This window comes from Lepisosteus platostomus, chromosome 3 (genome assembly GCF_059453375.1).
Source record: "Lepisosteus platostomus isolate fLepPlt1 chromosome 3, fLepPlt1.hap1, whole genome shotgun sequence".
NCBI classification, from domain to species: Eukaryota; Metazoa; Chordata; class Actinopteri; order Semionotiformes; family Lepisosteidae; genus Lepisosteus; species Lepisosteus platostomus.
In genome coordinates this window covers 41,473,172-41,497,417 of record NC_142613.1, presented here as the reverse complement: position 1 = coordinate 41,497,417, position 24,246 = coordinate 41,473,172, and the positions used below count along the sequence as shown (strand labels likewise).

General features: G+C 36.5%; 1 pseudogene; it reads right to left on the bottom strand.

Moving 5' to 3' along the window:
• Window positions 1-22,178: 22,178 nt before the first annotated feature.
• LOC148674890 (uncharacterized) lies at window positions 22,179-23,802 on the bottom strand (annotated as a pseudogene).
• Between the last annotated feature and the right edge of the window lie 444 nt (window positions 23,803-24,246).

Below are 24,246 nucleotides of genomic sequence, written 5' to 3'. Positions count from 1 at the left end.
AAGGGCCAATGGGAAATTTGGCCAGGACATCGGAGTTACACCCCTATTCTTTTCGAGAAACGCCCTGGGGTTTTTAATGACCAGAGGGAGCCAAGACTTCGGTTTTACGTCTCATTCGAAGGACGGCACCTTTTTACAGCATAGTGTCCCTGTCACTATACTTGGGCATTAGGACCCACACAAACCGCAGGGTAAGCACCATCTGCTGGCCCCACTAACATTTCTTCCAGCAGCAACCTTAGTTTTTCCCAGGAGGTCACTCATCCAGGTACTGACCAGGCTTACACCTGCTTAGCTTCAGTGGGTTGTGAGTTACAGGGTGATATGGCTGCTGGCTTTAATTAATTAAATTATTGATCTAATTATTAATTAATGTTCTCAATCATTTTGATTTCTTTCTACCAAGTGAGCAATACAATGACAATGTGAATACATTATTATATACTGTACAAGCATACAATATTAACTATAGGGAAGCTCAATTAAACTGAGAAAGGGAACCATTTTTTACACAAAGGATTTTAAGAGTTTTAAGAGCCATACTGTCTAAGTGAATAGCAATAACTTCTTTTAAAAAATGGCTGATTGAGATCCTCTGATCCATTTGCTGCTAACAAAAATATGAGTTAGATGGACCAATTGTAACCTACTAATGTAACCCGCTCCAATGTTCTTATACTTTAATGTTCTTGAGATTTGCTGTAATAATACCCCATACTGAAGGAAGGATTATGGCATTATATCTCATTTTCAATAAAACACTATCGATAGTTATTTTAACTTTTTAATACTGTAACATCCATTTTCTAGAATTTATTGTAAAACATACAATAATGATGCTTAAATAATCTTTTACCTAGGTCCGTGCATGTGCAGTATTAGTATTATCTAATGCCTGAAGCATAGCATGTCCATTTTTGATTGCTAAAAGATTACAAAGTCTGGTCTACCCACATTACATTAAATCAATAAAAGGAACAGGAATCAATAAAATTGTTTCTATTATGAAGAGCACATTTAAAACTGCAGACAAAAAAACAAAGATACATTTTCTCAAATCTGAATTACAATAATGATGCGAGTTTCATAAAAATCATATGTTCTGTCTTAAGATCGTGATTATAGCATCTTGTTGATGGAACCAGGAGTTTTATGTTCAAACCCAGCATGATTCATCAAAGTAGAAACATGAACAATAAACTTAAAAGTTGTGTTTTGTAGATAATTTAAGAAAAGCAAGTCTTTCAGGTTGTAACTTGTAATCATGTATTCCAACTGCCAACATCCTTTAAAATGCACTTTCCAGATTTACTTTCTTTGAAATATTTTGGATATTTTCATTGGATTTTAACTGATGTGTGAGCTTCTCCATACAATTTGAAACTCACACATTCTCTCAAATAAGGATGCAGGACTCTTCTTCTTTTTTAGTTAATAGCATAAAGTATCTTGCAAAATTATAGACACAATGTTTAATAAAAAAATAGTACAGTGCAAGTAAACACTTGTGTGAACAAAATTAAATATAAGCAAAAACTGCAAAAAAAATGCAAAAAGTAAGATGTGTCAATTGTATAATAATTATGCAGTATATAGTTATTGATGATTATGCTGTTATACCTTAATCTGTTCAAGTGCAGAAAAATGCTTTGACAAGTCACACAATTAGTTGAGTTAGTCTACAGTATGTGTTTATAGTGTTTCAAGTCAGGCAGTCAAGTCAGGTAGTATATTTTAAGCAAAGATTTAACCATGAAGACCAAGGAGATTTCAAAACCTATTAAGGATAAAGTAGTACAAAGGCACATATCAGGAGAAGAGTATAAAATATTTCAAAAAGATACTAACCATCACTTTGAAGACTGTAAAGCTGATAATTAAGAAGTATATGGGGAATCACATAAACCAGATTCTGTTTATGGAGTTGCAATATACATTTAAAAATGTTGCATTTAAATAATTGTTATGTCAAATGGAGTCTATAATGAAAGTTCAGAAGACGTAAACCTTCTGGACAAGTAAAAATGTCCAATGTGATTTGTAGTATTACTTTACCTTTCAACAAAAAAATAGTTAAAACCACAAATTCCACAGAAGTATTCATTGTGGTTACAGTGGTTATTCAAACGCTGAAATTCCAGCTTAACAGCAAAGTTATCAAATAGTAAAATTACTTACGTTTCAAAAGACCTTTAAATATCTGATGCAGTGAAATGATAATACTCCATTTTAGAAAACCCTTTTTTTGGGTTGTATCCTACGGTTGGATTTGTTAAGGCAGCTGTATATAAAACATTGGTGGTATTGCAGGTCAAATGGAGCCTATCCCGGCAAGCAGCATACACAGTGGACAGGTCACACTCACACCCAGAAGTCAATTAAGCTTTTCTTTTGAGTGTGAGAGGAAACAAGAGCACCCAGAAGAAACCCATGTGAACATGGGGAGAAATATTAATTCCATACAGATACAGATCCAGCCATTCAGAATGTGCAAGGGATACTGCAGTAGTTTGCATTTCAGGTGCAGTGGGGGTACTGCAGCTTTTCAGAAATTCTCAGTTGTGTGATTGCACTACTTTGTAAAACCACCAGGTAGAGCAGTGAAAGCTTAACGTGGCGTGTGGAGCATTTTGGCTGTTGCCAGAAAACGCCTGGTTTCGAATCCCAGTCAATGCAGAGGGACAATCTTTTTCCAGTTAGAGAATTTAAGTTGTATACTGTTTACACTTTTATTAATTTTAAACTAGGTATTACAGCATGTTAAACATTAAACTAATTTAGTTCAAACAAGGAATTCTGTAGAGTTCCCTGTTTATTGGTACTAAACCTTGATGGGACTTCAGGGCTCTGTACAGATTACAGAAAAGTGAACACTGAATCTCCACCAGACATCGTATGTACTGTTTAACCATAAGCAGGGACCAATGCACTGTTCCCTTTTGTAACAGGGTATTCCCTGGAAATTAGACACAAAAAGGGCATGGACAATGTTGTGAGGCTCTGGGGGATTTTTTCTGTAAACTGAAGAGTTATAGAGGAGACACATTGTGAATCGCCTCTTTTATATTTGTAAAAATGTTCCAATTTAAATGCAATATGGAATATATTATTGATAATATTAATAATGAATGGCCATGGATGAGCTGTAAGATGAAGAGTTATAGAGAAGACACATTGAGTCTTGTCTTTTCAGTTTGGAATTAACCTTTAATTCCTCTAATTAATCGATCCTCTGGCCAGATGTGTTAATTAATCGATCCTCTAGCCGGATGTGTAAAAATAGTTTGTTATTAAAGTTTGTTGTGAATGTGATGTGTCTTTTTCAGGTTTACATTTGCATTAAAACAATATATATTTTGTGTCAATACAAATTTCAGCAACGAGAAATGTAACTTTAAATTTTGGTTAAGAACAATATTTCACACATACTGTACTGTAGTGTCTTTGAAACCATGTGCTCTCATACTGTATATACAGTATAGTTATACAGCAATTTATTGCCGTGTGTGCTACTGTTTCGGTATATCTGTTGGTCTGACTTTGTGGGATTTTCGTGTGTGAAGCAGTGGGAGGTGAGACCCAGCGGGGGAGGGGTGTTTTAATTATACTATGAATCAGTTCCTTGAGGCATATCGTTTCGGAACTACAGTGGGTTCACATTTTACATTAGTTTGAAATATGCATTTTTAAAATAACACCATATACGATTAAGTATATTTTTCTTTAAATTACGTAGCGCGTGTCAAAATAACGTGTGCCGCATAGTTATGCATAAATTGAGAACCCTCTGTATAAAAAATAAACCTTTGATGAATTTGCACAAGAGAAAAAGGCACTGTTTCAGAAGTCATGTACTGAGCAAAGAAGGTGAGTTTGACAGCTAATGTTGCTTAAAGAATTTAAGATCTATCTGACTGTAATGTAGCTCTAATGTAATTGAGCAGAAAGTCACCTTGCTCTCACAAATGGCTCTGTTAGAGTTTGTGTTAACATACTGCACCCTTTTGAATGAATTTGTATCACCTTTATCACCTTTGTCTGTCTGGGGCATGGGGGTTGTACCTTCCTCGGTTTAACATCTGATAAATCCCCAGTAAACCAAGAGACTAAAACCCGCTATCGATAAAACATCTGCCTTGCGACATTTCTCAAACTGCTCCACAGTCGGGCGCAGAGTAAAATCCTCTGAAAAGTAACGATGGACACCACAATTATCTATAACACAAACTGTATTACGATAAAAACTGTAATACAAAGGACCACTACAAATCAAAACAACCCCAAGTGCAGCACGCGTGAACCAAGGAAAAAATATTGACTCCACAAAACAAATCAAAGGTCCTGAACAAGAACGCTATATATAAATATACTACATTCCCATTATGGTTATGGCAAGTAGTGAAAGTGGGAATCTGATTTTTTAAACATTTTTAAAGACTTAAGAAACAATGACATGTCCCTACCTAAGCTACCTAAGCTGACATTGCATCACTTTTAACTTTAAACAGTAGAACCTCAATTATATTCACCATTGTATTAAATGTTACAACAGATACAAATCTTAACACAAATCCAAAGCCTTTTAAAACAGAAGCACTTAGCTCTACTTCACACCTGTAAGATCACAGTGTGCCCAGTAGCTCTTCTGTTTGGATTACATTATGAATGACTCCCTGAGGCATACCATCCAAGGTTTTGACATTTAAAAAAAAATCAAACCTTTGTTAGGATGAGAGAAACGGGTATCTTTTGAGAAGTTGTGTACTGATTTCAAAGAATCTGATTTTGACAAACTTTAAAGAGCTAATTTTGCTTGAAGAATTTAAAATCTGTTTACCTCACTGTATTGCATCTTGTTTCATTGAACTGTCCAGACACCTACAGAGATGCAAGATCTAAATTAAGGTCTGCTTCTTTCACGTATTGTTATGCAAAATATTTTTACACTTATTAAACTTCAAGATCCTGACTGATTTGACTTTTGATCTTTTCGGAATTTGATGTATTATATTATTTATTAATTATTATTATATTGTTTATTATAAAACCTGTGTTATGTAAAATTGACACAGGTGCTGCTGCTGTTCATAGCCTCTCATTAATTTATAATGCGCTGAGCTCTCCCACAGGCACCCCTTTGCATTTTTAACACCTTTATCACCTTTGTCTATCCAGGGAGATGGAGTCCCCAGTACCCCACTATGTGAACATGAATGTGAATTGAACATTAAAATACTCTGATAATTATTGTTATAATTATGAACATTTAACACACCTTCCCCCTCTGCGATTAGGATATACATAAAGAAAGCACTGAAAGCTTGGGATGCCCTTTATTCAAAATAAGGTTTCTGAAAATGGAATGAGGTACTAGATGTATTTTATATAAAAAATGTGAAAATTTTCACAAATTGTTACCTTTAAAATGCCTGTAGTTTGAGATCTCTGTGTCATTTGTTGGCGACGGTATTGACATCTGAAACATCCTGTCTCAAAAATAGGCATTTAATAAGAAAGTAAAGGTTGTGAAAACAGTGACAAATGACCCTGAACAAAATACAAACAGTTTGAAATTGTTAGTAATAATTGAATAATATTAATAGTGATCAGATACCTTATTATAGTTCGGTTTCAATGGTGTTTTTAATATAACTTTGTTATTCTTGATTGTAAAATATATATTTTTTAAGCAGATTCTAAAAAGTACACTATTTTTACTGCGATAATGAGTGCAAGTATTAATAGAAAAGGTTAAAACATTATAGCTTTCTATGAAATATATAAACTTAATATAGTCAGAATGAGCACATCAAGACTTTTCCAAATGAACCACGGTATGTGACCAAGTGAAACACTTCGATGAATAAAATGTGGAATACTGTTGTGTATTTTTTATTTAAACTACCACTACCAGGTAATATCGTTTATGACGTTTAAAGATAATTCAATATTAAGTGGTTTCAAACATGCACAGTACAGAGAAAAAATGAAGAAATCATTTCATTAACATCTAATGCACCACAAGTGCCACCTGATCATCTTTGGCTACCAAATCATATACTGCTGCTGCATGTACTGTACCTAGAAACCTATGGCACAGGGTTTTACTGCATATTTTGAATGGCTACACCTCTAGCACCCTGAGAGTTGAACCCAGGTCCTCATCACTGTAAGGTAGCAACGCTAACCACTGCGCCACTGAAGTGAGTATCATCTTCTGTTTAATTTCTGTTTAAAGGTGAAATTTCTTATTCTACAGATGTTCTGAACATACAATGCTATTCATTAGTTAAAAAGCTTATTTTTTTCTCTATCTGGAATATTTAGAAAAATTGTAATTCAGATCATGACCCTTAAGCTACCAGATCCCTATAGATTTTCAAAGATCACCTAAAAAAAGATTGTCTACTCCTTTATGAAAACCTTATTTATTTGAGCATTAAAGAAAGACTACACTGCTTTTGTTGCTTTCCTATGTCATTTATTACAGATGCAGCCATTCAAAATGGGTGGGGTATTTCGCGGTATCACGCGGTTAATTGCGCGTCATTTGACGCTCTGCCGGAAACTATCCGGCGTCACCTTGTAAAACCGCCAGGGGGAGCTTAACCTCTCATGTACAGCATTTGAGCTTTTAATTTTGAACTGTGTATTACAGCATGTTAATCATCAGTCATTAAAATGTTGGTATATTTTATGAAAGCAAGATTGCTCAGTTGGACAAAAGTACACAACCTACCTTTATCAGAAATATTTATGCATCAAAGCCTTTACCGAAGATATTACTAATAGTACTAATAATGGATGACTTTGGACAAGCTGTATACTCAAAGTATAATTTCTTTAGCACATTTGTACAAGCACTTGGAATCTGTCCAAGCCATACTTTGTCAGGCATTTTGTTTTACTTCAACAGGCATAAAAACTTCCTTGCTTTTAACGGGGCGTTTCAGAATTTCTAACTACGAAAATGATTTAAAATGCGACACTTATCATTCAACTAGAGCTCAAAATATCACAAGGATCCTCAAGAGCACAGCAAAGACTGTATTAAAAGATACTTGTATGTATCAACGCTTTCTTTTCCGTATACCAGATTTTATGGAACCACTTCAGAAGGGTGTCAGCCAGTCAGATTCCAGGAATCAGTACTTTAAAGGAAAAATACACACCGGTATTCCATTTCTCCCTAACGATTTTAAGCATTGAAGTATTTAACTAGCATGTGAAATAGCGTGTGAAAAAGTGGTAGTTTTAAGCTTTTCTGCCAATATAATATGGAATCGCGTATCTAAAGAATTTAATAACGGTATGATTATATTCATGTACTGCGACAGGGCTGTGTAGGGCTGTTTCGCCTCCCTGTTCATGCGACTTCCCTTGTAGCCTACTGGTCTACGTGCCTGACTACCAACTCATGGGTTGTGTGTTCAAATCCAGCTGGTGCTGGACTTTTCTTTTAACAAACATTTCTTCGAAAAAATATTATGGACAATCAATTGACTTTTATATTTCAAAATATCACAACATGATCGATTCTAAGTCATTTTTGATAACAATGAAGAGTCACCTTCTTTCCTTCTGACAACGGTCCCTGCTTCTGCTTCCTGCTTCTATTGTGTGTGTGTGTGCAATAGAGTAAATTTTTATAGAGAAATGGAGGCTGGACAGTATGCGTTACAATATAAACATTTATATTGATTTAAATCGTGTTCTGATTTAAATCGCAAACGCGTGTTTAATTATGTGTTTTTTAATCATAATCAGGCTAATGCATTTCTACATTTCTGTATGAACCAGCTTAGAGGGCTAAAGACAGCTTGTGTTTAAATTGAGTGTAAGGTAATTTATGCTTCTAAAGTCATGGTCAGCATTTATTATTGTACTGTGCTGTAAACTTGTTCTGTGCCTAGTCACATTATTTTATAGCGTTTTTATAGCGTTATCAAATCTGGTGGCGCTGTGTGTTAGTTTCCTGACTCCCATGTCACATGGTCTGTGATTGAATCCCATGGAACTATGACTTTATTTTTTAACAAACATTTCTTTGAAAAAATGAAACGTTTCCCTTGGTCAGAGATTAAATAAAACCTCACTCGCACCAAACAAATTTATATTTCTAAATATCACAACATGATCGAATTTAAGTCTTTTTAATAACAATGAATAGTCACCTATGCGTTACAAAATAAACATTTATATTGATTTGAATCGTGTTTTGATTTAAATCGTAAACGCGTGTTTAAATATATGTGTTTAAAGGCGATATACTGTATAAAAGCGCTGATTCTAATGGAGTGTGTTCCGCCGGGGATTCAAAAAATTTATTTTAAATAAGCTGATAAAGCTTAGATTAACTGTATTCTAAACTGTATTACAACAGAACATTGGACAATGCAACGTAAATTGCAAAAATGCACTTGGAATCTGTCCAAGCCCTCCTACAAAAATTATTTAAACTGCGACACTGATCATTCATCTCTAAATAAACTTTATTTTATATAGCGTTTTAAGCGAATAGGTAATTAGATTGCTCATAAACCTAATCGCTTTTTCTACATAAACACAGCGTGATTGCTCTCTGAAAATGCTTTTCCTTTATATTTAGGCTCAGATTTCAACTATAGATCGTATTATTATAAACTTTCTTGGAAAAATTTATTTTATGTAAACAATGTTTGCTATTAATTCATTTAGGGCTAAAATACGTTAATTGTCTTCCAATCGAGTCGAGTTGACATTGGAAGCTTGCCACACCCGGACTGTTAAACCAACGCATTAGCACGTCAAAGCCCATTGAGGGTATTGAGCCAGTATTGGCTTTAGTATTAGCCATACAGAACATTAAAGTGCCCCTTTTCCATTCAGCGTGTGCCTGAGCCGCTGTGTCCTATCTTCTGACAGTCGCCGTTGTGAATGTCTGTAGAGTGTATCTTATTTTTAATACTATATTTTTGTATTATATTCCCTATTAATCAATCTCTAAGAGTATGTATCGGCTTGTCCCCTCCTCCCGCCCCTCTCTGTGTACAGTGGAGCCTCCTGTCCAGCCAGCACATGTCCACAGACATTCACAACAGCGACATATCATAAAACGTTTGCACATATAGTTGTTTTTCAGGAAGTTAAAAAAAACACTTGAATTACTTATCCAGTCTCTCGAAATAAAGTTATTTTTCAAGCAATGCAACAAACGTCGGGCAATGTGTTTTTTTTAATCCAACATTGACAGCCACATCTTAAATCTTGTCAGTCAGGTCTTTTTTTCTCTATTTGAATTGTGGTTTACACATCGCACGACTTTAAAAGCTAGAAAGAGAGGTTTCGATTCACATTAGCTGGCGAGCCTTGTTAACAAAAAAACTAATAATAATGTAACATGCCACTGTTTGTTCATGAACAAAGTTATACTGAGATTTCCTTAGATACGCGATTATAAAAATAAAATAAAAAAAAAATTTGAATCCCCGGCGGAACACATTCCATAAGAATCAGTGCTTTTACAGTATATATCGCCTTTAAAGGTGGCTTCTCAAAACGCTTTACAGGATAAAAACAACAAGAACAGCAACAACAACAATATTGTATTTCATTGCACTTTGAAAACCAAGTAATAACTTAACTATACGTGCAAACGTTTCATATGTTGCTGTTGTGAATGCCTGTGGAGTGTATCTTATTTGCCTTGAGTCCTGGTTATCTCTCTCCCCCTCCTCCCTCTCTCCCTCAGTTCAATTCAATTCAAGGTGTTTTATTAGCATGACAGATGGGTACAATCAGTGTTGGGTATGTATATTTTGATATTTACACCCGGCGCGGTACCGAGGGAGCGTCTGCATTTATAACTTAGTTTTTAAAATTAGTCAAGCAATATGAAGCATCTCCTTTTACTTTTAAGTCCCTTAAATACATTGAGCACAGCTTTCTCACCACTTAAGATTGCTTTTTGATACCATCCTTACACAAAGCAGAAACTTTCCGATGACTTACAGTACAAGTGGAAAGATTACAGATTTTAATCGTCTTTAATTTTGTTACGTTATACGTTTTAGGAACGTTTCATCTAAACAAACACCACAAAACTATTCTCGATTGTATTTCTGAATGTTATGTTACACCTACAGTAGTTCACTGCTTTAAATACATCGAATTAAGAAAGTTATGTGTAGCACTTTAGATCTTTTTTCTGAACCAGGGAAAATCTGATCATGTTTCTCTATAACAATAATAAAAAACTTTATTTTACATATCACCTTTAAAAGTGGCATCTCAAAGCAATACAGTAGATCGAAAAACAGTTAAAAGGGACCAAAGTAAATACCAGACAAACGCAAGCGCGTTTTTAATAAAATGCTTTTATTCATTCAGCAGAGAGTGAGAGGGACATCCAGCAGAGAGAGACACACACACCGGTTTCCATTGACAAAATTGTTTTTTTTCAATTCCTCTTGTCTAACAGGAATGTTTTGTTTGTGGACAGACTGTTAGACTAGAGGAAAAGATCACCTCCTTCTACGAAGCATTTCGTTGATCCGATCACAAATTCTTTTCCAGTCGCACGAAGTAAGGGTAAACTTACACCATACCGATGAGCTAATGCCAGGGAAAGACACCATTTCCTTTTTCTGATCACTCGCTTTCTGGATACACATCTCACCTGTCCTGTTCTTTGTTTTCCTGGTTTGCTGATTATGCCTGCTGCGGTCCACTCCTACCCTCACACTTAAAGAATACTATTTTAAATTTCTTGGCGCAGTTCATTAACCCTTGTATGTGCTGTCCGCGCCCAAAATGCAATTTAAAAAAAGTCAAAAACCGCGCTCAAAATGCAATATAGAGCTTTCTGGCAAGAGGAGACACCCAAATCAATGTAACATGCCACAGTTTGTGCATGAACAGGGTTATACTGCCTATTCCATTCGATACCCCATTTAAAAAAAAATAAAAAATGTTTTGAATCCCCGGCGGAACCAGGCATCCATATGAATCAAGTAACAGGTTTATTCCATGCTGAAAAAAAGAAGAAAGAAAACACATTCCATAAGAATTGATTGAGCTCCGCTCTGTACCACGCAATGATCCCCCCGGAGTCTCTGCCCCGGGTTATTTGGGTTTTTAGACAGAGGGTAAAAAACTCTCTCACTGGCTTGACCTCCCCCTCCATGGGTATTGTCTGTTTTTTTTTGTTAACAAGGCTCGCCAGCTAATGTGAATCGAAACCTGTCTTTCTAGCTTTTAAAGTCGTGCGATGTGTAAACCACAATTCAAATAGAGAAAAAAGACCTGACTGACAAGCCGATACATACTCTTAGAGTTTGATTAATAGGGAATATAATACAAAAATATAGTACTAAAAAAGGTACTACCACTTTTAAAGGTGATATGTAAAATAAAGTTTTTTATTATTGTTATAGAGAAACATGATCAGATTTTCCCTGGTTCAGAAAAAAAGATCTAAAGTGCTACACATAACTTTCTTAATTCGATGTATTTAAAGCAGTGAACTACTGTAGGTGTAATATAACATTCAGAAATACAATCACGTATTTGACAAATAAAAACGATTACAATCTAATCCTTCCACGTTTGATCCCAAAATCCCAAGAAATATACATCTAAACGGGTAGAAAGCTATGCTGAAAGTTTATTAAGATACTTAGAAGACAAAGATACTGTATCAATTTAAGTTGCATTAGCCTGATTATGATTAAAAAACACATATAATTAAACACGCGTTTACGATTTAAATCAGAACACGATTTAAATCAATATAAATGTTTATATTGTAACGCATACTGTCCAGCCTCCATTTCTCTATAAAAATTTACTCTATTGCACACACACACACAATAGAAGCAGGAAGCAGAAGCAGGGACCGTTGTCAGAAGGAAAGAAGGTGACTATTCATTGTTATCAAAAATGACTTAGAATCAATCATGTTGTGATACTTTGAAATATAAAAGTCAATTGATTGTCCATAATATCGCTATTCTATTTTTTCGAAGAAATGTTTGTTAAAAGAAAAGTCCAGCACCAGCTGGATTTGAACACACAACCTGTGAGTTGTTAGTCAGGCACGTAGACCAGTAGGCTACAGGGGAAGTTACATGAAGAGGGAGGCGAAACAGCCCTACACAGCCCTGTTGCAGTACACGAATATAATCATACCGTTATTAAATTCTTTAGATACGCGATTCCATATTATATTCCCTATTAATCAAATTCTAAAAGTATGCTTGTTGACTCCGGTATCTCTTTAGTTAAAGACTTCGATGCTTAAAATGTTTAGGGAGAAATGGAATACTGGTGTGTATTTTTTACTTTAAAGTACCAAGACCAGCCATATACAGTACTGTATGTTTATGTTCCAAAATTAATATAGTTTATGGCCTTCACACGCGTTACAGTATGCTCCTATTATTTTTATGCTCAGCTACTAAGATTTCCCTTCAGTGGTAAAATTCAATATCTACAACGGGCACAGTAAAGATGTTTACTGTACTGTAAATCTTTCTACGACAGACCAACGGACCACGAGTGCCCCTGTCGGTCAACCAATCACGTACCGCCGTACCCCGCGTCATCTTGCGTCATGATGCGCGACACCGCAGCCCATTACCTGCGGTACGTGTCTGTACCGCTCACTTTGAATGGCTGCATCTGTATACTATAAATGTAAAGTGCAGAGATAGAAATTCATCCTGTTTTATTTGCTCAAAAACAGTAAAAGTTGCCACACCACATGGACTCTAAAAGAAACAGAAATGTGAATAAACCAGAAGGAGACATTTTGGAAGCATTAAGAAATGATTTGATGATTCACAAATGGCATATGTCGCTAGCAGCACAGTGCACAATGAAAGTGTCTGTTTTCCAGAAATTGGAGGAATGATTATTTTAAGTAAGATGTTTATTGATGATTTTTATATTCCAATTATAACTACAAAAGGTATATCTGGAAGAGGTGGCAACATATGTATACACAGAAGATCAATTTAAATTGTTTTATCCTGACATTGTGGGTTTCAGTAGGCACCAACAACCCCTCTTAAATTAGATACTTTTCACATTCAATACACTTTTACAGATCAGTTATGCCATTAAATATGAAAATATTTCAGAGACTTCTTGTCTCCAATGAAACCAAATAATCTTTATCATAGAAGATGAGACCTAGGCTTGGTACTTAGACTACTCAGACATTATAATCTTGCAGTAAAGGCAAATGAATATCTGTGACAAATATCTGGAGGCCAGTAAGTTTTATTTTTTACATATTCTAATAACTTCAGTGTGTCTTGAGAAGATTCTTTGTAACTAAAAACAAAGATGCATTTTACAGGGTTTTCTAGGGTTTCCAGCATTTTTACCTTAAAAAAGCAAATGTATTAAAATTAAAATTAAGGTGAAAAAAATGTTAATACAATTCTACCCATACATTAAGCTATTAGTGTGTAATCCTTTTAACTAGGATTTAATTATCAAAAGGTTCAGGCTACATTATTATAATAGTGAATAAAGCAAAATAGCAATATTTTGCTGGAATTTATTGATTGGGATTCAAATATTTCATATTTCAAACTGTTTGAATGTTTTAAGCAAACTAATTTTAGCATTTCTTTTTCATTTTTCTCATTTGTTTTTTAAACAAGTTTTTTTTAGATTATTTGTATGCTCTAATGATCACAGAGAACCATAAAACAATGACTTACAGCTATTTTAATGTTGCACATTTAAGTACTGATGTGCACTGAAATATAAAAGGTTTCTGGTTAATGCAAAGACAGCTTGGATTACTGTGTTTTAGAGGATGGAGAAAGATGTGGAGTAGATTCATTAAAACGAACAGCGTCATGTTGAAGAAGAGTGTGCCAAAAGTGTTACAATAAAAATAACAAAAGTGCCACAGTAGTTAAGGGTGTGCCTAGATCGTTGCTCTTGAAAAAGGCTGTTTTTTTATTTTATGGAGTATTTAGCAGGAGAAATTGCTTTTTAATTCTTATAATGGATTATACTCCTTACCTTTCTCAATGAGCCTTTTCATTTTTATGTTGCCAGTAAGCTACATTTCTGTGCAAACTTAGACTCAGATACACGTTTTGTATAAAAAATACTTTGCAGATGTGAAATTAAGGTCATATTTCTCACCCCCTTCTGGTGTATTGTGTGATAAAATAAGATTTTATTTCCACATTTGACCTTTCCCTCTGTGTCCTTGTGCAGTCTTCCATGCATTTGGCTTCTCTTTCCATCATGTATATGATTACATTGCATCTTCATGCTCTTCTTGCAGTTCCTCTAAGCTTTTTTTTTACACATTACACAGCTTTTATCATAGTAAACTTCAGAAACATTTTTTAGTGTAGCAAACTGGGAATAAACTAGTATTTCTGAATAAATACAGTACAGTAAGTAAATGTTTCTGTACAATAAATGATTATTTTAATTTAACTGTGTTAGTTAGACAATAACCCGCAAGAAAATACATTTTAAAATGAGCCACAATAAAATATAATAATCATTTATGGAGGTAACAAAATGAAAAGCCTTCCTAATTATCCTACTAATGAAGGAGAAAATAGAGAATGGAGAAAAAAAATGGGCATGACATTCTAATTTTATTCAAAATTGATGGAAGACATTATGCATCAGATAAATATGAGTTTGATACTGTAAATTGTTGTTCACCCAGGTGCAGCTGTGTATCTACACATTGGATGAGACTAACTGTCATGGTATCAAAGCCTGTTTGACTTATTCTTGAGAGTAAGGGAAAGATGATGCCATTAGGGAGACCTCCTGGGAAAAACTAAGGTTGCTGCTGGAAGAGGTGTTAGTGGGGCCAGCAGGGGGTGCTCACCCTGCGGTCTATGTGTGTCCTAATGCCCCAGTATAGTGATGGGGACACTATACTGTAAACAGGCGCCGTCCTTCGGATGAGACGTAAAACCGAGGTCCTGACTCTCTGTGGTCATTAAAAATCCCAGGGCGCTTCTCGAAAAGAGTAGGGGTGTAACCCCGGTGTCCTGGCCAAATTTCCAATTGGCCCTTACTAATCATGGCCTCCTAATAATCCCCCTCTATGAATTGGCTACATTACTCTGCTCTCCTCCCCACTGATAGCTGATGTGTGGTGAGCGTTCTGGCGCACTATGGCTGCCGTCGCATCATCCAGGTGGATGCTGCACATTGGTGGTGGTGGAGGGGAGTCCCCATTACCTGTAAAGCGCTTTGAGTGGAGTGTCCAGAAAAGCGCTATATAAGTGTAAGCAATTATTATTATTATTATTATATAGTCTACCCACTAGTGTTATTTAAAATTCCTTGAAGATGGTACAGGAACATTAGTCTTTTCTACTGACCTGAGCCATCAGCATGTTACCAAATTAGAACAGAGTATTCAAGTTGTCAGAAATCTCCCCGTAACCAGATCACTCAACAATGCTGATGAAAACGGACTGGAAAATCTATTTGATATACTGAATGGATTTTGCAACAAAGCCCTTGAATGGTCCTGCAAAATATCACGTAATTACTGTAAATAAACCAAATTGGATTTTTTTGTTGTAAACACATTTAAACTGTACATGTTTGCAAACCCACAGAATATTTATTTGTAAACCTATGCAAGCACAGGAATGTTTTTTAAGGATTTAATGAAAAATGTATGGAACAAAGCATAGACAAATGGCAGAGGAAAATAAAGTCATCTAAAGAAGAAAATTCACCTACAGTATAGTATAATCTGGACAATAAGACAGTGGCATAAGAATAAAAATGTGAATATCCTTGAGAGGAAAGACATGAAAACTTCTGTCCATAAGCAACCCTTAGAATTTGAGAGACCTTTGGCAACTTTACCAAGAAGAATTGGTGAAAATTGTGTAAAGCCAGTGTGAAGAAAAAACTTCCAATTGCAATTGCTGCCAAAGATGCTTCCACCAACTATTGATGAGTTTATGGTGGTCTGAATACTTATGCAATCAACACATTTCATTGTTTTAGTTTTGGATTTTATGGACATAAAGTGTAACTTATCTTACCCTTAGAAGTCTATACAGTAGTTTGAGCGTTCAGGTTTTGAAAATATTAATTTTAAAATGTGTAAACAATGTATGAATCATTCTTAATTCCACTAATTGGACAACAAGAAGTGTTTTAATACTTTTTCAAGGAATTATATATAAATATATAACATATATAAATACACAAAAAGGTGAGTCTTCTGAGCCAATGTCCATGTTTCTCCTTAACGTTTGAGATGAAAGTTAAATTTCCCTTGTTTGCTTCCTATTATTGTAACATTCACAAAACAATACCTTAGAGGAAATGGAACATTTCTGTGATGGCTGTTTTTTGCCACTTTGCCTTATTGTTTTGCAGGCTTTATGCACTGTATCCTGCACTTTATTATTAGTGTGAGATTGAAAATGCATTATAGTTATGCTTCAAAAAACAGTAATGTCTGTGAATTATGGACTCAGATATTTACAAGGTCAGACTTGATTTAATTTCAGGAGCAAGTAAGTTGCAACTGACTTTGTATTGTTGGAGAGAAAGGAAAACAGAATGAACTGGAGTGAAAGATCAGGTTAAAAGGTGAAGAATTCATCCTGCAATTAATGTGCTGCTGTAAGTATGGTGTTTTTTTTTTTGCTCCAGTAAAATATATGAAACAATAATGCATCTGTTAATCATTGAAACTTATTATTGTAGTTTTCAGTGTACCAAAAGTTTTTTTTTTAAATAAAACATTTTTAAAAGTTGTAATCTTTGATTTAAATTAAAATGAAATGGACAGATATCTTTCAAGTTAAATCTCTTACTATGAAAATGTGTATTTTACCATTCATGAATTAATGTTTCTTGATTAAGGGTTGCACTATAAAGTGGCAGTTAGTATTGCTATCTTACAGCTCTTAGGTTCTAGGCTCAATTCTGCATTGGGGAGCTATCTGTGTGTATTTTTCACATTTTTGTTAGGTGCCAGAAGCGTTATTTGTGATACAGCTAAGTTTCTCTAACATTTAATCCAATGTTCAGTTTTTTCATACCTAGAGCTGCTTTTATCCATACCAGGATTTTACTTTATTCTCTTATATCTTTATATAACAAATATTACAGAGGATATATCACAGTTTATGTAGCGACAGTTCAGATAATAATGATATATTCTAAGTGATAACTTATTGATAGAGTGGTACATTTATATACCTTGAAAAATGTGTGCCTCTTTAGGAGTCATACTTAAGATTTAATATCATTTAAATAACTAAAACTGGGTCTTTATCTTTTTCTTACAATGTTTTTCTAAACTATTACTGTACATATACAGAGCTTGCTTAAAAATAAAAACATACAGTAAATGTATTTATAAACTGGCTTTGTAATTTCTCATTAATAGGTATTTACTATTTGCCTGCTGCTATACCCTCCCCCCCAAAAAAACTGTGTATTCTCATCATGCATATCTTATGTATTTTTTATTGTTGTTGTTGTTGTTGTCATTCTGTAAAACGTTTTGAGAAGCAACCTTTAAAGGTGTTATATAAAATAAAGTTTATTGTTTTCAATAATTTTGAAATGTTGGTAATAATGAGGGTGGCATTCAAACATGAGGAAAACACACAAACTCCATGTAGATAGCACCCCAGGTCATTAACTGAACCCAGCACCCCAAGACTGTGAGGCAGCAATGCTAACCACTACACCACAATGACACCCTATGCAATCAATTGATATATTTATTTTATAACCAAACTTATCTCAAAACAGGAAGGACAGAGAGCACATGACTGTGGCTATCCTTCTGGATGGGATGCCACACATTTACAAAGAAAAAGTGACAATTTAGAGCAGCCAATCATAATTAACCAGTATGTATATGGGATCAGAGATATAAAGCAATAGAGAGAATTACAAAAACAAACACTTAGTAATTAAAGCCAGCCCATTCAGCCAATTTCATAAACTTCTGTTTGCAATAAATGGTTGTGTTCTGTATACATTTACTCATGGAGAGAGATGCTTCTTTCTAGAATTCTTTCACCAGAGGATTCGATACAGATAAGTTTCAATGAAACTTAGAAATTGAAAATTACATGTTTGTCTGGGAAAATATACAAATTATTGTACAGTATAACAATACAAAGAATAATTTTCATTTAAAAAATTGGCTTTACTTGGGCAATTCTGGCTGCATTACAGGTGAATAACAGCATGTTTCAGAATTTTCATGAATTATTGCTTTGTAGCTATGTGTTACTTTGTAGAAATATTAATCAATGTAGTTCATGGGATGTAAAAGCATGTATACAGTATTGCTTAAAAAAAGAGAGGAGGAGAACTTTCAGAATATACTAGAAATGTCAGCATATTGTAATATCACAGTGTTTATCAGCAAAGTGCTGCAATCGAAAGACAGGTAGAGGAATCCAGTTCCTGACCTCTGGCTATAAGCCAGGCAACAGGGAGGCATTGCAAAACTAGGTCTTTCCTAGTATTTCTTTAGTTAGAATGGGGCATGGTGAAACAAGCAGAAATCAAGCCAAGTGGGACAGATTACAACACAAGGGAATATCCAAAGGCAAGGTTCAAAAAACATAGTAGGCAGTCCATGACTAAAGAAAAAAAACCGAGATGAAAAAAGCAATACTAATATAAATGAGTGATTCTAGAAATCTGGAATGGAACAGACCTGTAATCAAAACAAAGAGAGTTCAAAGCTACAGAATCAAAAAAGAGCACTAGTAAATGCTGGGACTTGAAAATAACACTCAAAACCTTGCTCTGACTGAAGGAAATGTGAGCACTTAAATACAAAGTGATAATAGGTAAGTAAAGTTATTGAAGGCATGTGGCACTGATAAATGCCCAAATCATGTTTATATGGCACTGATGGGTGTTTGAGTCCATATGGAGACATGGTCATGTACTATTGTGATCTAGTGCTGTGAGTCTCCCACAGGTATTACAAGTATATAATGTATAGTAATCACACCTTCACTGTTTGCAAGATGATAGGAGATGATATACAATAATATTCAGCACCATTTTCATTATAGGAATGGTTTCCATAGATAATAGATCAATTGGAAAACATAATAAGAGAATACAACTAAAGCATTCTCTTTCCTTAAGAACCTAGTAAATCCACTGGTATGCAGGAGATGGAAATAAATCAATTAGAAAAATGCAAGAAAGGTTGCAAATGAGAAAAAAAGACATTCAGCCCATCTTGCTCATGGTTGCAGGAACAAATTGATCCAATCGATCCAAGTAACTCATTCAGCTGTAAATTAGAAGGTATTACAGCATACTATTGAGCCATATTGATTTTAAGAAGGAACATTTTTGTTAATCTGTTAATTGCAGTATTACAGGAAGCCAACATAAATAGAACTGAATTCAGGTGGTTCATTGTATGTTATGATACAGTGGTAGAATCACCGGATTAGAATTTGGTTAGGAAGATTATTTTGAACATTCATGGAGCTTCCAATGTAAAAACTTTGTCACCAGGTCTATATGAAACATTGAAAATGAAAGTCCCAGTAAGCAGTGAAATACACTATAGGTTTGGAATACAAAAAATCAGAAGAATGTTAGAAGTGACAGCAATGCCTTTGTAATATTGTTACTTGTGCTGTAAACTTGTGAAGGTTTTACTTGTAATGTGAAGAATGTGAAGAAAAAGAGATTAAGTTTTTCCTTCAGAAGTTCAAGTATTGCTTTCTATTCCTCTGTTACATTGCTTTAGCAATGTTAATGTGTCCACACTCTTTTTATTACATTATAAAGATATCCTGAGTGAAAGACATGAATCGTTTCACATAAGGAAAGAAAAGGGACATGGTTGATATCCTAAACATGTATTTCACTTAGGTCTTCATTAAGGAAGATATCAACAACATTTCTCAGGCATCAGAAGGACAGTGTTTTGAATTTGTATTATACTACTAGCATAACAGACATGTTTATGGTACTAGAAGAACTAAATCTAAATCTACAGTGTCTGATAGTATCTTGCCAATTGTATATTGGCCAGCAGCCATATCACTCTGCAACTCATAACTGGCAACCCACTGAAGCTAAGGTGTGAGCCTGCTCAGTACCTGGATGGGAGACCTCCTGGGAAAAACTAAGGTTGCTGCTGGAAGAGGTGTTAGTGGGGCCAGCAAGGGGTGCTCACCCTGCAGTCCATGTGGGTCCTAATGCCCCAGTATAGTGACGGGGACACTATACTTTAAACAGGCTCCGTCCTTCAAATGAGACATAAAACCAAGGTCCTGACTCTCTGTGGTCATTAAAAATCCCAGGGCATTTCTCAAAAAGAGTAGGGGTGTAACCCCAGTGTCCTGGCCAAATTTCCCATTGGCCCTTACCACTCATAGCCTCCTAATTATTCCCATCAATGAATTGGCTTCATTACTCTGCTCTCCTCCCCACTGATAGCTGATGTGTGGTGAGCCTTCTGGTGCACTATGGCTGCTGTTGCATCAGCCAGTTGGATGCTGCACATTGGTGGTGGTGAAGGGGAGTCCCCATTACCTGTAAAGCGCTTTGAGTGCAGTGTCCTGAAAAGCGCTAAATAATTATAAGCAATTATTATTATTATTATTATATAAAGAGACAAGAGATGTTATTCAGAAGCCACTGAGAACTCTTCTAACACTCATTCAAGACAGGGTTACTTCTTTCTTGTTTATTGCTTATTTTGTACCCCTCCATAAACAGGGGAGTAAACCTAAACTAAGTAATAACTGACAAATAAGTCTAACTTCTATTACATGGAAACAATTATAAGAACCACACAAGAGGATCACCTGTATGGAATATCCTAGTAAACAGTCATTATGGAAATTGTAAGTCTTGTTTGACCAAAATGTTGTTGCATATATTTCAGTAAGGTGACCCCTCAAACAAGAATTATTCCTGCCTTGTATATGAGTATGCAAAGGAACAAGTAATAGGTTTATTCCATGCTGACAAAAAGAAGAAAGAGAACACAACGTTTTGGCCGTGGAGCCTTCTTCAGGTGTAAGAGAGAAAGGGCAGTAGGCAAAGGTAAAGTAGCGGGAGAACAAAGGTTAGGAGGGAGGAGGAGTGAGAGGCGGGAGCAGGGGACAGAAAGAGAGGCCAATCAAGAGGTGTGAAGTCAGAAAGGGTGCAGAGAGGTGTGAAATGAAACTTCCAATGAATGGAGAAAATTTAAAAGAACAGTAGTCTGTCGTTAAGAGAAGGGAGAATGTGTGATCCAGCTGCAAAATAATTTTGGTTTCGGTGGTCTTTCTGATGTATGAATTGGAAAACCGTCTTTGAGAACACAGATGGAGAGATTAGTGTGGTCGTGGCCGTCAGAGGTGAAATGAGAAACAATGGGGTTGGAGAGATCTTTAATCTTCACAGACCTGACGTGTTCTCTGAAGCGGTCTCCGAGACTCCTTCCTGTTTCTCCAATGTAGATGGCTGGGCATTTACTGCAAGAGATACAGTAAATAAGGTTGCTGGAGGTACAAGATGCTGTCTGGGTGATCCGGAATTGTCCTGATGGGCCTTGAATGAGTGTCGTGGTGGCTGTGTAGTTGCAGGTGATACAGCGAGCTCTGTTGCAAGGGAAAGTGCCTGGTGTGGATGGTTGTTGAGGGCGGTCAAGGGAGCTGAGAACAAGGAGGTTACGCAGATTAGGTGGTCGGCGATATGAGATGATAGGGCGATCAGAAAAGAGGGCCCCAATGGAGGGATCATCCTGTAGGATGAAAAAGTTGTGGTTAATGGTCCTGTGGATAGGAAGTGTGTTAGGGTGGTAAGGAAGCACCAAAGGAATGCGGTTGTTAAGGCGGGAGTTCCTGATCGGGTTGATGGTCCGGGGGGTGTTTTTGGCTCGGGCAAGGGCCCTGTCAATCACACTGCTAGAGTATCCTCTGTTGATGAAAAAGGAGTACATTTTGAGGGCTTGGTTCTCAAAGTCGATGTCGTCGCTGCATTATCGTCGTAGCCTAAGGAACTGTGAAAAAGGAAGATAATTTTTAGTGTGGTTGGGGTGAAATGAGCTGTACAGGAGGTAGCTGTGTGAATCTGTGGGTTTGTAATAAACTGAAGTGGACAGTCGGGGGTAGTTGATGGAGAAGTTGATGTCTAGAAACGGAAGAGTAGTGGAAGATATGTTAACCGTATATTTGAGGGACGGGTGGAAGTTGGTGAAATGGTGCAGGAAGAACTCAAGCTGATCGTTGGGAGCATGTGGCGGCACCGACGCAGTCATCAATATATTGTTTGTAGAGGTCAGGTACATAGCCAGTGTAGGAAGCGAAGAAGCGTTCTTCTACCCAGCCGACAAAAATATTGGCATAGCTGGGTCCCATTCTGGTGCCCATGGCAACTCCACTCACCTGTTGGTAAAAAAGATTATTGAAAGAGAATGCGTTCAGTGTGACGACCAATTCTGCAACGCGTACCAGGGTGTGGATGGGTGGATCAAGCACTGTGCGTTTGTCCAGCGTGTGCTTGAGGGCTGTAATGCCATCATTATGGGGAATGAAGGTGTACAGAGATGTGATGTCCATGGTAAAAATGTAGCATTCGGTACCCTGAAATTGGAAATCATTAAAAAGTTGGAGTGCGTGGTTGGTGTCTTTGATGTATGAGGGAAGATCTTCAACCAGCGGTCTCATGAGGCTGTCGAGAAAGGCTGAGATGTAAGTAGTTGGACAGTTACATGCTGATACGATGGGGCGTCCAGGGGTGTCCGGTTTGTGGATTTTGGGGAGGAGGAAAAATTGAGATACCTGCGGATGTTCCATAATGAGCCGGTTCGCCTCCTGGGGGAGCTCATTACTGCTGATAAGAAGAGAAATGGTGGATACCACTTCCTTTTGGTAGTCAGTGGTAGGGTGCTGTTGGAGAGGGAGGTAGGCAGAAGTGTCAGTTAGTTGTCTAGAGGCTTCCAAGATATATAGATCCTTATGCCACACCACAACAGTGCCTCCTTTGTCTGCTGGTTTGATGACGATATCATCCCTGTTGCGGAGAGACCGGAGCGCCTGATTTTCTCCTTGGGTGAGGTTAGACCTGTGTTTACTGGGTATAGAGAGTGCCTTGTGAGCTTGATTAGTGCATTGGTTGATGAAATAATCAACTGGTGGAAAACGGCCAGAGGGGGGAGTCCAACAGCTCTGTTTGGGATTAATGTTGTTAATGACATCAATAACCAGGTTGTTATCAGCTGCCTGTGAAGAGGAATCGTCGGCATTGGTCTGGGGGATGTCCAGCTTCCTGGGAACTGGTACAAAACTGAGCCCTTTGCTGAGGAGGGATCGCTCATCCTGTGAAAGGGAAAGGTCAGAAGGTATAGTGACAACAAGGTTAGGGTTGGTGAGGGTGTTTTGGGTGTTGATGGTTATCTTCTGTAGAAGGTGACTGAGTTTTTTTGTCCTTCTCTGTAGTGAGAAACTGGTAGATTTTAGAGTTGAGAGATCTAATGAGGTTAGTTATAAAGGGAAGATGATGTGGAGCTGTCAGCCGTAGAAATTCCTTAGCCTCTTTGATGTTGTCGTCGGAAAGGATAATCTGTTTTTTGAGGGAGAAAATGGTAGAGAGCATTAGTTTCCTAGAAAATTGTTTTAGAAGTCTCTGAGTGTTACTCTGGGTGGTATCAGAGTCAAAAGAAAAGGTATTAAATTTAAGGCGAAATCCTTTAGGGATGATATTATGTCAACCACATCCGTAAAGGAATAGAAGGTGGTTAGAAAGCTTGGTCTTGGAACAGATAGCTGTGAAGAGACTTGTATATGAGTATGTCATCTTGCAATTATAAAGGGTACTTTCTCACCCCAAAACACCAGCACATACACAGACTAGATAAGACAGTTATCATAAGTAATTTCCCATTTATTTACAGCAAACAGTCTTCTCTTCACATAAAAGCTTTCCCCATAACACGCGCTTTCTATGACCACAGGCATAATACACAAATCAGATGACACAGCTTACTCATAGAGTAATCCAAAACCCCAGTTACCAGAAAAGACAAGTCCCAAAAGAAGAGTCCACCAGTATTATCTGAACACAGCTCTGGTCAGTGCCCTGGTGTGCCTCCTTATGCCACAGCAAAGAGACAATGAAATTATAGGCATCCTCCTCTGTCCCGGAGCCCTAAACAAATGCATCCCTGGTGCCCCCCCCACCACCATGTTTGTCTCCGATGTATAATTAAAAATATACTATATATAATCAGGATATGTATTT